The sequence below is a fragment of the Microtus ochrogaster genome, chromosome 18 (genome assembly GCF_000317375.1).
Source record: "Microtus ochrogaster isolate Prairie Vole_2 chromosome 18, MicOch1.0, whole genome shotgun sequence".
Taxonomy (NCBI): Eukaryota; Metazoa; Chordata; class Mammalia; order Rodentia; family Cricetidae; genus Microtus; species Microtus ochrogaster.
Genome location: NC_022020.1, coordinates 21,095,389 through 21,106,082, shown reverse-complemented (window position 1 = coordinate 21,106,082; position 10,694 = coordinate 21,095,389). Strand labels below are relative to the sequence as shown.

General features: G+C 47.0%; 1 protein-coding gene across 10 annotated transcripts in view; it reads right to left on the bottom strand.

Annotated features, from left to right (window-relative positions):
* Bin1 (bridging integrator 1) overlaps window positions 1-10,694 on the bottom strand; it is a 62,225-nt gene that overhangs the window by 32,159 nt on the left and 19,372 nt on the right. The window lies entirely within an intron of this gene.

The following is a 10,694-nucleotide window of genomic DNA, read 5'->3' as shown; positions in this document are numbered from 1 at the left end:
TGCACCACCATCGCCCGGCACGGATGTCATTATTAATGGATTAGGTCAGTTACTGAGAGTGGTTTAGTTGTGTGGGCTCCTCAATATCCACACATGATTGGCTCCAGGACTCTGTCCCAATACCAGATTCCATGGGTGCTCATTCCCTGTATAAAACTGTAGTATTACATAGTCGCGCGCACATCCTCCCTAAACATATCAGTGTGGACAAGCACCTCTCCTATAACTGTCTTCCAAAAGCCCATGTGTCAACTTGGTCTCAAGCCCATGGTTCCACTGGGATATGGTAGAACCATTAAGTAGAGTTTAGTGGGAGAGAGTTCAGTCATTAAGAACACGCCCCTGGAGGGCTGACCAGGCCTCTGCCCCCTTCTCTTTCTTTTGCTTCCTGGTTGCTACGAGATGAGAAACTTTTCATCCATGTGTTCTCCCCATATATGACATACAGGCTCACCCTGGACCTAAAAGCAATGAGTCAAACCCACTGAGGATTTTAACTGCTAAACCTCTAACATGTGCGCCAAGCAGACCTGTCCTCTTTTGTGCTGTTTTCTGTTTGCCTCTTTTTAATTGAAAAACAATTTTTCATATAATATATTCTGATCAGATTTCCTCTCCCCCAACTCCTCCAAGAACCTCCCACCTTCCTACCCACCTAGTTTAACACTTTCTTTTCCTCTCCTTCAAAAACAAAAACAAACAAACAAACACACACACACACACACACACACACACACACACAAATCAGGTATCTAAATATACAAGCAAAGACCAACAAGACACCCACAAACTAAACAATATGGGACAAAAAAAAAGTATACAAGAAGACCATAGAGTTTGCTTGCTGATCTACTGCTAGGCATGGGGTCTATCCCAAAGTGTGATTAACATTCCCAGTGAGACTCCACTGAAGATGGGTATCAATTGCAGACTGCTTCTTGTTAGGAGTGGGCAGCCCTTGTCCACATCCCCTTCCCTGCGCTTGGCAGGCTGCCGCAGTATCTAAGGGCTCCTGTGCACATCAGTCCTGCTGTGTCTGGAGGACACTGTTTTCATGGAGTCATCTCTGGTTCTCACAATCCTTTGCCTCCTCTTCTCCATAGATCCCTCATTCCCCTCCATAGATCCCTGATCCCAGAGGGGTGAACTTGATGAAGATGTCTGACGTAGGACGGAGAGCTTCAGCATCTCTCACTCTCTGCTCACTGTCCGGTTGTGGATGTCTGTATTAGTTCCATCTCTGATGATGGCTGAACAAAGAACAGATCTATGGGTGTGGCAGAATGCCTTAAGTAGTCATTTTTTTCACTACTTTTCTTTAGTAAAACAGTAATACTTGGTTTTATCTTAGGTCCATGGTCTATACAGTTTCAGATTCTTGGCTACCTGAGCAGTGCCAGACATGGGTTCTATCTCCCTGAGTGGAGCTAAAGTCTAATCAGAGAGTGGTTGGTTACTCACTCACATAACGTTTGAGCCACTAATGCACCAGCCTATCTCACAGGCAGGTCACCATAGTAGGTCGCATGGTTTATAGCTGGGTTGATGATTACCTTTCTCCATTGGTAGTGTGCAGAGTACCTTCCAGTACCATGGACACTAGGCAGTGGAGGTGAAGGCTCTAGTTAGGTACCACTTCGATTTCTGTGTTCAACGAGATAGCAACAGCACCTTACCATAAGTTTCTGGCCATGATGGATATCTTTGTATGTGTTCTTAGATTCTATTTGAAAGTATTTTATTGTGAAAATTTGCATCTATGTTCATAAGAAAAATTTGCTGGTCTTTTCTTTTCTTTGTTGGGTCTTTGGTTTAGGTATTAGTATAACGGTATCCTCATAAAAAGAATTAGGCAATGTTCCTTCTGTTTCTATTTTGTGGAATAATTTGAGAAGTGGTGATGATAATTCTTCTTGGAAGGTCTGATAGAATTCTATGCTGAGTCCACTCTTGCCCTGGGCTGTTTTTGGTTGGAGAAACTCTTAATTACAGTTTCTCTTTCACTGGGAGCTACACGTGTTTATCTGATTTTAGTTTAACTTTGGTGAGTTGTATATCAAGAAATTTATCCATTTCTTTTAGGTTTTCCAGATTTTTAAAGTGTGTCCTTTTGATTCTCTGGATTTCTTTGGTATCCGTTGTTATGCCCCATTTTGTCTCTAATTGTGTTAATTTGGATCTTCTTTCTCCATATTTTAGTTAACTTGGCTAATGGTTTAGCAATTTTATTGATTTTTCTCTAAGAACCAACTCTTCATTTTATTGATTCTTTGTATTGATTTTGCTTTCTTGTCATCCACTCCTTTTGGGTGTAAGATCTTCTTTTTGTTTTAAATCTCTCAGGCGTACTATTAAGTTGTTAATATGGAATTTGTCCAATACCAATGTAGGTATTTAATGCTATGAACTTGTCTCTTGTCTATGAACAACTTGAATTTTTCTATGAACAGTCTTCACTATGTCCTATAAGTTTGGCTATTTTGTGTTTTCATTTTCATTCAATTCTAAAAAGTTTTAACATGTCCCCTTTAATTTCTGTCTTGTCTCATGTTTCCTTTAGTAGAGAATTCTTTAGTTTCCATGAGTTTGTAAGCTTTCTGTGGTTGTTGATATCCAGCTTTAATCCATGGTGGTCAGGTGGGAATGTAGGGTGTTATTTCATTTTCTTGTATCTGTTGAGACTTGCTTTGTGTCCAAGTATGTGGTCAGCTTTGGAGAAAGTTCCAGGAGGTTCAGAGAAGGGATTTTGTGTGTGGCATGCCTGGGTGAAATGTTCTATAAATATCTATTAAGTTCATTTTGTTCATAACATCTGTTGGCTCCAGTATTTCTCTGTTTAGTTTTTGTCTGGATGACCTGTCCATTGGTGAGAGTGAGGTACTGAAGTCATCCACTATCACTGTGTGAGGGTTGATACATGGTTTTAGCTGCAGTGTTTTTTTATGAGCTTGCATGTCCGTGTGTTTGATGTGTAAATAAATGTTTAGGATTGCAATGCCCTCTTGGTTGATTTTTCATTTGATGAACACTTAGTGTCCTTCCCTACCTCCTCTGATTAGTATTGGTTTGAAATCTGATTTGTCAGATATAAAAATGGCGACACCTGTTTGCCCCTTGGGTTCATTTGCTTGGAGTAACTTTTCCCATCCTTTTTACCTGAGGTGATGGTGTGGTGTGTTTCTTGGATGCAGAAGAAAGACGGATCTTGACCTCTAATCCAATATGTTAATCTGTATCTTACTGGGGAATTTAGATGATTAATATTGCGAGTTACCAATGAACAGCATTTACTGATTTTATTTTATTGTTCTGGTGTAGGGGTTTTTTTTTTCTCCCTTTTTTAATGTACTGTTCTGGTATTATTTATTCCTTGGGTCTTCTTGGGTGTGGTTAGCCTCTTCAGAGTGAATTTTTCCTTCTAAAGGCATCTGCAAAGCTGGATTAGTAGACAGAAACTGTTTAAATTTGTTTTATTGTGGACTGTCTTTCTTTGTCCATCAATTATGATCAATAGCTTTGGTGGGTACAGTACTCTGGGCTAGCATCTGTGGTCTCTCAGATTGTAGAACAGTGGCCCTTCTGGCTTTCAGAGTCTCCATTGAGAAGCCAGGTGTTAGTCTACTGGGCCTGCCATTGTATGTTATTTCGTCTTCTCCACATGCAGCTTTTAATATTTTTTTGTGTTCTGTATGTTTAAGATTTTGACTATTACGTGCTATACGGATTTCTCTTCTGGCCTTTTCTATTTGGTGTGCTATATGCTTCTGACGCCTTGATAAGCACCTGCCTTCCCTAGGTTGGGGAAATTTTCTTTTATAATATTTTCTGTATTTGGCCTGGGTTTCTCCTTCCTCTATTTCTCTTACTCTTAGATTTGATCTTTTCATGGTGTCCCAGATTTCCTGGATGCTTTGTACCTGGTTCTTTTGACATTCAACATTTTTTTGACTGAGGTATTCATTTCTTCTACCTGGTCTTCAACGCCTGAGGTTTTGTCTTCCATCTCTAATAGTCTGTTGGTGAGGCCTGCCTCTGGGGTTTTTGTTTGACATTCTAAAATTTTCATTTCCTGTTTTGTTCCTGTTTCGATTTTCTTTAGTGAGTCTATTTCTACTTTCATGTTTTGAACTGTTTTCATTATTTCATTCAATTCATTACTTCTTTGTGTTCTCATGATCTTCATTAAGGGATTATTCGTGTCCTCTTTAAGGACCTTGAACACATTCATAACTGCTATTCTGAAGTCCCTGTCTGGTGCATCAACTGGCTGCATTTCTCACAGCCTACTCTAATAGAGTTGTTGGGTTCTGGTACAGGCATTTGTCTTGGCTGTTTATCTTTGTGTTTCTGTACTGGGGTCTAGACATATAGAGTCATGATGATCTGGGTGTTTCTAGGTGTTGATATCATAGTCTTGGCTTCGTTGCATGGCTGTTTTGTTCTTTGGTGTCTGTTGCCCTCTCTGGATCTTAGGTAAACGCAGTAGCTGTGGAGGCCCTGGTAGAGGGTGCTTCTGCAGGTCAGCGTGGTGACAGGCTAGGAGGAAAGGCTGAGAGGGGCTGTGTGAAAGACTTAGGAAGACGGGGTCCACACCCATAGCGTCCCAGGGAGTGAGTGGGTGTGAGGAGGGGCTCCTGCAGGTAAGCGGCAGGAGGACAAAGAGTAAGGCTGGAGAGCCAAGGACGAAAGGACTAGGGGGATTCTGGGCCTGCACCAAGAGACAGAGTCTCCAGTGAATGGAGTAGGGAGGGGAGGAAGGGCTTCTGCAAACGGGGTGCTATGGGAAGGACTCTGGTTAGGTCTGGACAGAGCATAACAGGAAACCAGAAGGGTAGTGAAAATCGCTACCCAGTGCTCAGTGTGGCTACTGTGGGTCCCTGGCAGCACTGGGGGTGTTTCTGGGTGTTTCTGACACAAGGGACTGTAGATGGACTAGATGGGGGGCTGAGAGGGTCCAGGAAAAGGAACTAACCAGAGGCAGAATCCCCCGTGAATGGAGGTAGGGTGGGAGGAGGGGCACAGGCAAGCAAGCTTGTCTAAAGTATTTGTTACAGAAACAGCAAACTGACTGAAATTTTTTTCTGGCTCCTCCTTCCCTCCTTCCTTCCTTCCTTTATGTATGGTATATGCCCTTTGTGTCCTTGTTCACAGGATGCGTGCAAATGTGTGCACATGCATGCAAGGGTCAAAAGTCAGTATCAGCTGTCAGTCACTCTCCACCTTATTTTTGAGACTGAACCTGTAGTTACCACTTTGACTAGACTAGACTGGCCAATGAGTTCTAAGGCTCTGCCTATCTCTGCTCCCCCAGCCCTGGGGCTACAGACATGCACTACCTTATCCAGCTTTTCTATGGGTGCTGAGGATCTGAACTCAGGTCCTTAGATTTATACAGCATCCACTCCACCAACTGAGCCATCGCCCTGATCCCAAAACATTTTCTTTTACATTACACTGCCTGTATCATACCAGCGAAGAGTCGATGAAAATGGTAAGACGGAGGCACTTGGGGCTCCTTACCTTCTATCCAAAGTTCTACCAACAACCAAGAAAGGGAATCTCAGACGGGCCTTCATGACATCACCGAAGAGAAAGCTTCAGAAACAGCAGAAGACTAGATACCCCTTCCTACTGATCTCACTGAGCTGCTGGGAGCCCCACCCACTCAAAGTGGGCTGAGCAGGAAAAGGACCAGAGTGTCCTCACATACTCAATGACACGGCTGCCTGCACCAGGCTCATGACACTGCAGGGAGGCCCAGGGTAGGCAAAGAACAGACCACAACAGACCAGAGACGGTAGGAAGAGCTGCTGGGCCTGCCCAAAGTCACTTAGAATCAGCTTCCTATCTGAGTAAACTATTGCAGTGACATGGGCAACACCGGGCCCAACCATACTATCTCTTACCGTCTTCCACCTACCCACATATTTACACAACACACACACACACACACACACACACACACACACACACATGCACGCACACTCACACATGCCCAAAATGATGGTCCACTCCCAACTGGAAATCTCCAAAGTGGCCTGCTTCTGGCCTGCCTCTTCAGTGCTCGGGAGATGAGGCGTAGGACAGAGGTGTGGTGTTAGGAGGCAGGAGAGGTAAACCCAAGATTAGGAGAGAAGTTAGGTCAAAGAGCTGAGAGGAAGCCCTGAGCAGAGGGCCTGCCCGACAGGGCGCCCCACTTTCTCCATAGGCCTTGCTCTCTCCAACCCCAGAGCTCTCCAGGATGAAAAGGGGAGAGAAAAGAGACAAGGGGCGAAGGGCGGGGCAGACAGTCCAGTGATCACGGAGCCCAGATGCATCTGCCTCTGGGTACACCAGAACATTCTGATACACACCTCCCTTTGACGTCCCTGAGATAGGTTGCGCTGCCTGGAAAAGGCAGTTGGCCTACTTGGGGCCTCAGCGAGGCCCTTCCCATGCCCACTGACCCCCGTGGACCTTCACTGTCCCAGGAGCCACAGTACACCCAGTCCTAATCTCTCATGTCAGCTTCTTGTCAAGCTGCACTCAAAAAAAGCACATCAACCATGGACTGAAATATCTCAACTATGAACAAATCTTTTCATTTCCTCTTTTTTATTTTTGGTTTTTCGAGACAGGGATTCTCCGTAGCTTTAGAGCCTGTCCTGGAACTAGCTCTTGTAGACCTGGCTGGCCTCGAACTCACAGAGATCCTTCTGCCTCTGCCTCCTGAGTGCTGGGATTAAAGGCGTGTGCCATCACACCTGGCTAAATCTTTCCTTCTTAAAAACTGGCTGTCTCCTGTATTGGTTATAGTAACAGCAAGCCGACTAGAATATTTTCTTTCTCACCAATATTATCCCACCAATATGATGCCCTACATCGCTGCTAAAGCCACACAAGTGACTCGGAGGTGTGAGCGAGGGAGGGAGTGGGGCAGAAAAGTCAAGACTCGTGGGGGGCGGTGGCAGCTTCAGGTAGAGAAGAGACAAGGGTTGAGTATATTATAGGGGAGCAGGGTATCTACTGGCTCCAGGTCACTAGAGGTCACAGGACGGGAAGAGAGATAAGAAGGGGAGACCTGACCAACAACTTTGTAAACTTTCACCTCTGCAGTGGTTTAAGGGGCAATGCAGCAACTAGGGTGTAGTCAGGATCAGGGAAGCAGCCCCTTCAGGTCCCACCTCACCCAAGTACCCTACTGCAGAGATCTGAGTCAATGAGACCTTTGTGGCTACTGGGTGCATCAAGTTCAGGGCCAGCAAGCAATATGCAGTGGTGTATAGCTATGGATACAGACTAACACAAAATGATGGAACATCAAATTCTTCTTGTATTGTTTATATATATAATCCGACTGCACGGCTGCTTCGTGAGTGTAAACTCTGTAGGGACTCACAGGAGGAGAGAAGACAAACAACCACTGCAGATTCCTATCTATACCACCCACACTGGGCACCCCATCCCATCCCGGCCACTGAGGGAGGCCTTCCTGACCAGTATTAGTGCCCAATCCGTTCCCTAACATGAATGTTGCTCAGCCACACCATTCTGGGGCCAGGAGCACAAGATACTCACTTTAGGTCTAACAGTGCTCTCACCAAGAGACATATGTTTACACACACACACACACACACACACACACCACATACACGCACATGCCACACACACACACACACACACAGAGCCCATTCATCCCTTTCATTGGCGTCTCCTGTGCTGAGCTCACAGACACAGGGCAGTGGTCCTCAGTATCTACAGCAACCTGAACCAGAAGAGGAGAAACACATGAGATTAAGCTGGGCCATGAAGGATGAGAAGGGAGGAGTGACAGTGGCCTCAGTGGCACCCGGATATCCAGAGTTCTATACCCAACAGGAGAAGTAGGAGACTAGAGCAGAGCAGAAGGTTCCAGAAGCATCAGACAGACATGTGAGAGGCTGGGGAAATGGCTCAGTGGCTAAACCACTGGCCCTGCAAGTCCTAAGGACCTGACTTACACCATGTCTGGATGCCAAACTAGCCCAGGAACTTCCAGAAACCTTCCAGTCTCCACCTCTGCTCTAGCCATAGCGTGCTGGTATTGCAGACACGGGCTGTGCATGGTTTCCAGTAATCTGAGCTCAGGTCACCACCACACTCAGGTTAGCAAGCGCTTAGCCGCTTCGCCGCGGCAGCATCTCCCAGCCCCCTCTTTCCTCTCTGCAATGAGCTGTCTATCTCTACCACTACCTAGGGGCTCCTGGTTCAACTCCTTATTGTAGGATAGACACACCTGGGAATCCTGGTAGGTGTCACCTAGATTCTAATTCACACCTATAAGGAAAGGAGGCCCCAGACCTTGGTATCACCGACAGCAGCACACACTCATAAAGAACAAAGAGGAGCCTTTCAAGTGGAACAAAGGCTAAGGCTCGCACTGGCCACACCTCCGTGTGTATATGCTTGCCAGGAGGTCACTCAGCAGGCCTAGAGCCAGCAGTCCAGGAAGCCTTATCAGTGCCACTCAATGTCACCTCCTATCAGAGCTTCCTTTCCTCACATCCTCAGCTCTTGGCCAGATGTGAGCAGAGCTGGAGTATCTGTCAATGGCTGCCTGCACACCTCAGCAGATGGCTTCAGACCTCCTTCCGCAACCCCCAGCTGCGGAGCCCCATGCAGCGGACAAATGAGACAGCCACTTCCCCTAGGAAGGCTGAGATGAGGTGTCGGGCAGAGGTCAGTGCCTGTTAGAGCCACCTGTGCCTCCAGGAAGGGAGGAAGTCCTCCCTAAGCCCCCCAACGTCCAGTGCGGCCTTCCTCGTGACCTACAGTAAGTACAGAGGTTCTGGGCTCAACCATGCCCGAGTATATAAGGCATTCTGCCAAACTCTCCAACACACACACACACACACACACACACACATGCAAGAACCCCTACAAAAGTCCTATGGCCCCATGCCAATGCATGACCACCATCCCAGAGGGAGGAGGGCTAAGCCCCCAGGGCAGGCTTCTTTGAACTCAGGTCAGATCATTTCCGATCTCCCACACTGGGAAGCCTGGTGAGTGGAGGTAGAGCACACACACACACACACACACACACACACACACACACACAAAGAATAGGTAGGAATAAGCACGTTCCAGAACCCAGGGCCAAATCCAGAAGCCCAGAAGGAAAAATGAAGGGAAGCTGGAAAGCCCAGGCCAGGCAGAAAAACTGAAGTTCTCTGCGGTTCCACCTGCTATGGGAAGCAGACACTGGACCCCACCCACTACTCACCCGGTTTTGCCAGCACCCTAACACACAGGCACAAGAGCATACACTCATTCACCTCTCCTCCCAGGACCCACTACTCCAGTGCCAAGACCCTCAAAAAGCCACCAGGCCTTCACCTTCCTCATCATCTCCTCCGGGCGCATCTGAGCTGTAGCCGCGGCAAGAAAGTGGCTCCGAGTGAAGCTTCACCCCGTGAGGAGGGCGTCTCCCCATCCTCCCCACTGAACTTCTTCTTCCCAGCGCAGGCTGTGGTTGGGGACCGCAGAGACAGGATGCACAGTCTAACGCCCTCACTCTCACAAACTCACACTGGGGCTGACAGGAAGGCAGCAAAGGCCCTGTGAGAAGCCAGACAGGTTTCCCCTGTAGAGGCAAAAATGAGGAAGGGACCCCAGAATCAGGTCAAAGGTCTCCATCTGTCCAGGTATCCCTGAGTTTTAGACTGATTCCCTGATACTCTGGGGTATTCTCCTGTGGGTCCTTCCTCACCTCTGCACCTTGAGCATCACACACACCTGCACATGTGTGCGTGCACACACATACACGCGCGCACACACAGGCACACACAGAGAAGACAGCTGGGATCAGTCAAGCTAAGAGCTTTGGTTCAGAACACAGGGGCTGCCTTCCCCTGTGTTCCTCTGCCCCGTACTCAAAAAGGCTGATCGGAAGAGAGGGTCTAAGCCGATGCTCCACACCAGCCTTCCATAGCTCTCTCTCAAATTCTCATTTTGAAAGAATAGACCTAAAACCCGACGGTGGTGGCACACACTTTTAATCCCAGCACTGGAGAGGCAGAGGCAGGTGATTCTCTGTGAGTCTGAGGCCAGCTTGGTCTACAGAGTGAGTTTCAGGACAGGTTCCAAAGCTAGAGAGAAACCATGTCTTGAAAAACAAAACAAAGAAAAAAATAGAAAGAAAAAAGAGGAAGGAAGGAAGGAAGGAAGGAAGGAAGGAAGGAAGGAAGGAAGGAAGGAAGGAAGGCTGGCTTTGCAAAAAGCTGAACAGACACCACACCATACCCACACTTTCCTCCATACTCACCAGGCAATCCTTCCTTCCCACTTGCCACATTTGCCCTTTGGTGTTTCTGTTTGTTTGTTTTTCCCCTTTGAGACAGTGTCTCAGGTAGCCCAGGTTGGCCTCAAACTCACTACACAGCCAAGAATAACTTTGAACTTCTGATCCTCGTACCTCTACCTCCCAAGCACTAGGGATACAGGTGTGTCCACTACATCCAATTTTATGGGATCAAACACATGCATGAGGACCCAAGATCAGATCCATAGCAGCCACATAAAAAATGCAAAGTGTAATAGGGCATGTCTATGATCCCAGCACTGGGGAGGCAGAGACAGATGGATTCCTGGGGTTTGGGGCCAGCTGCAGAGCTGGAGTAGCAGAATCTGTGACCCCCAGGTTCAAGGAGTGAGCCTGGCTCACAAAATAAGGT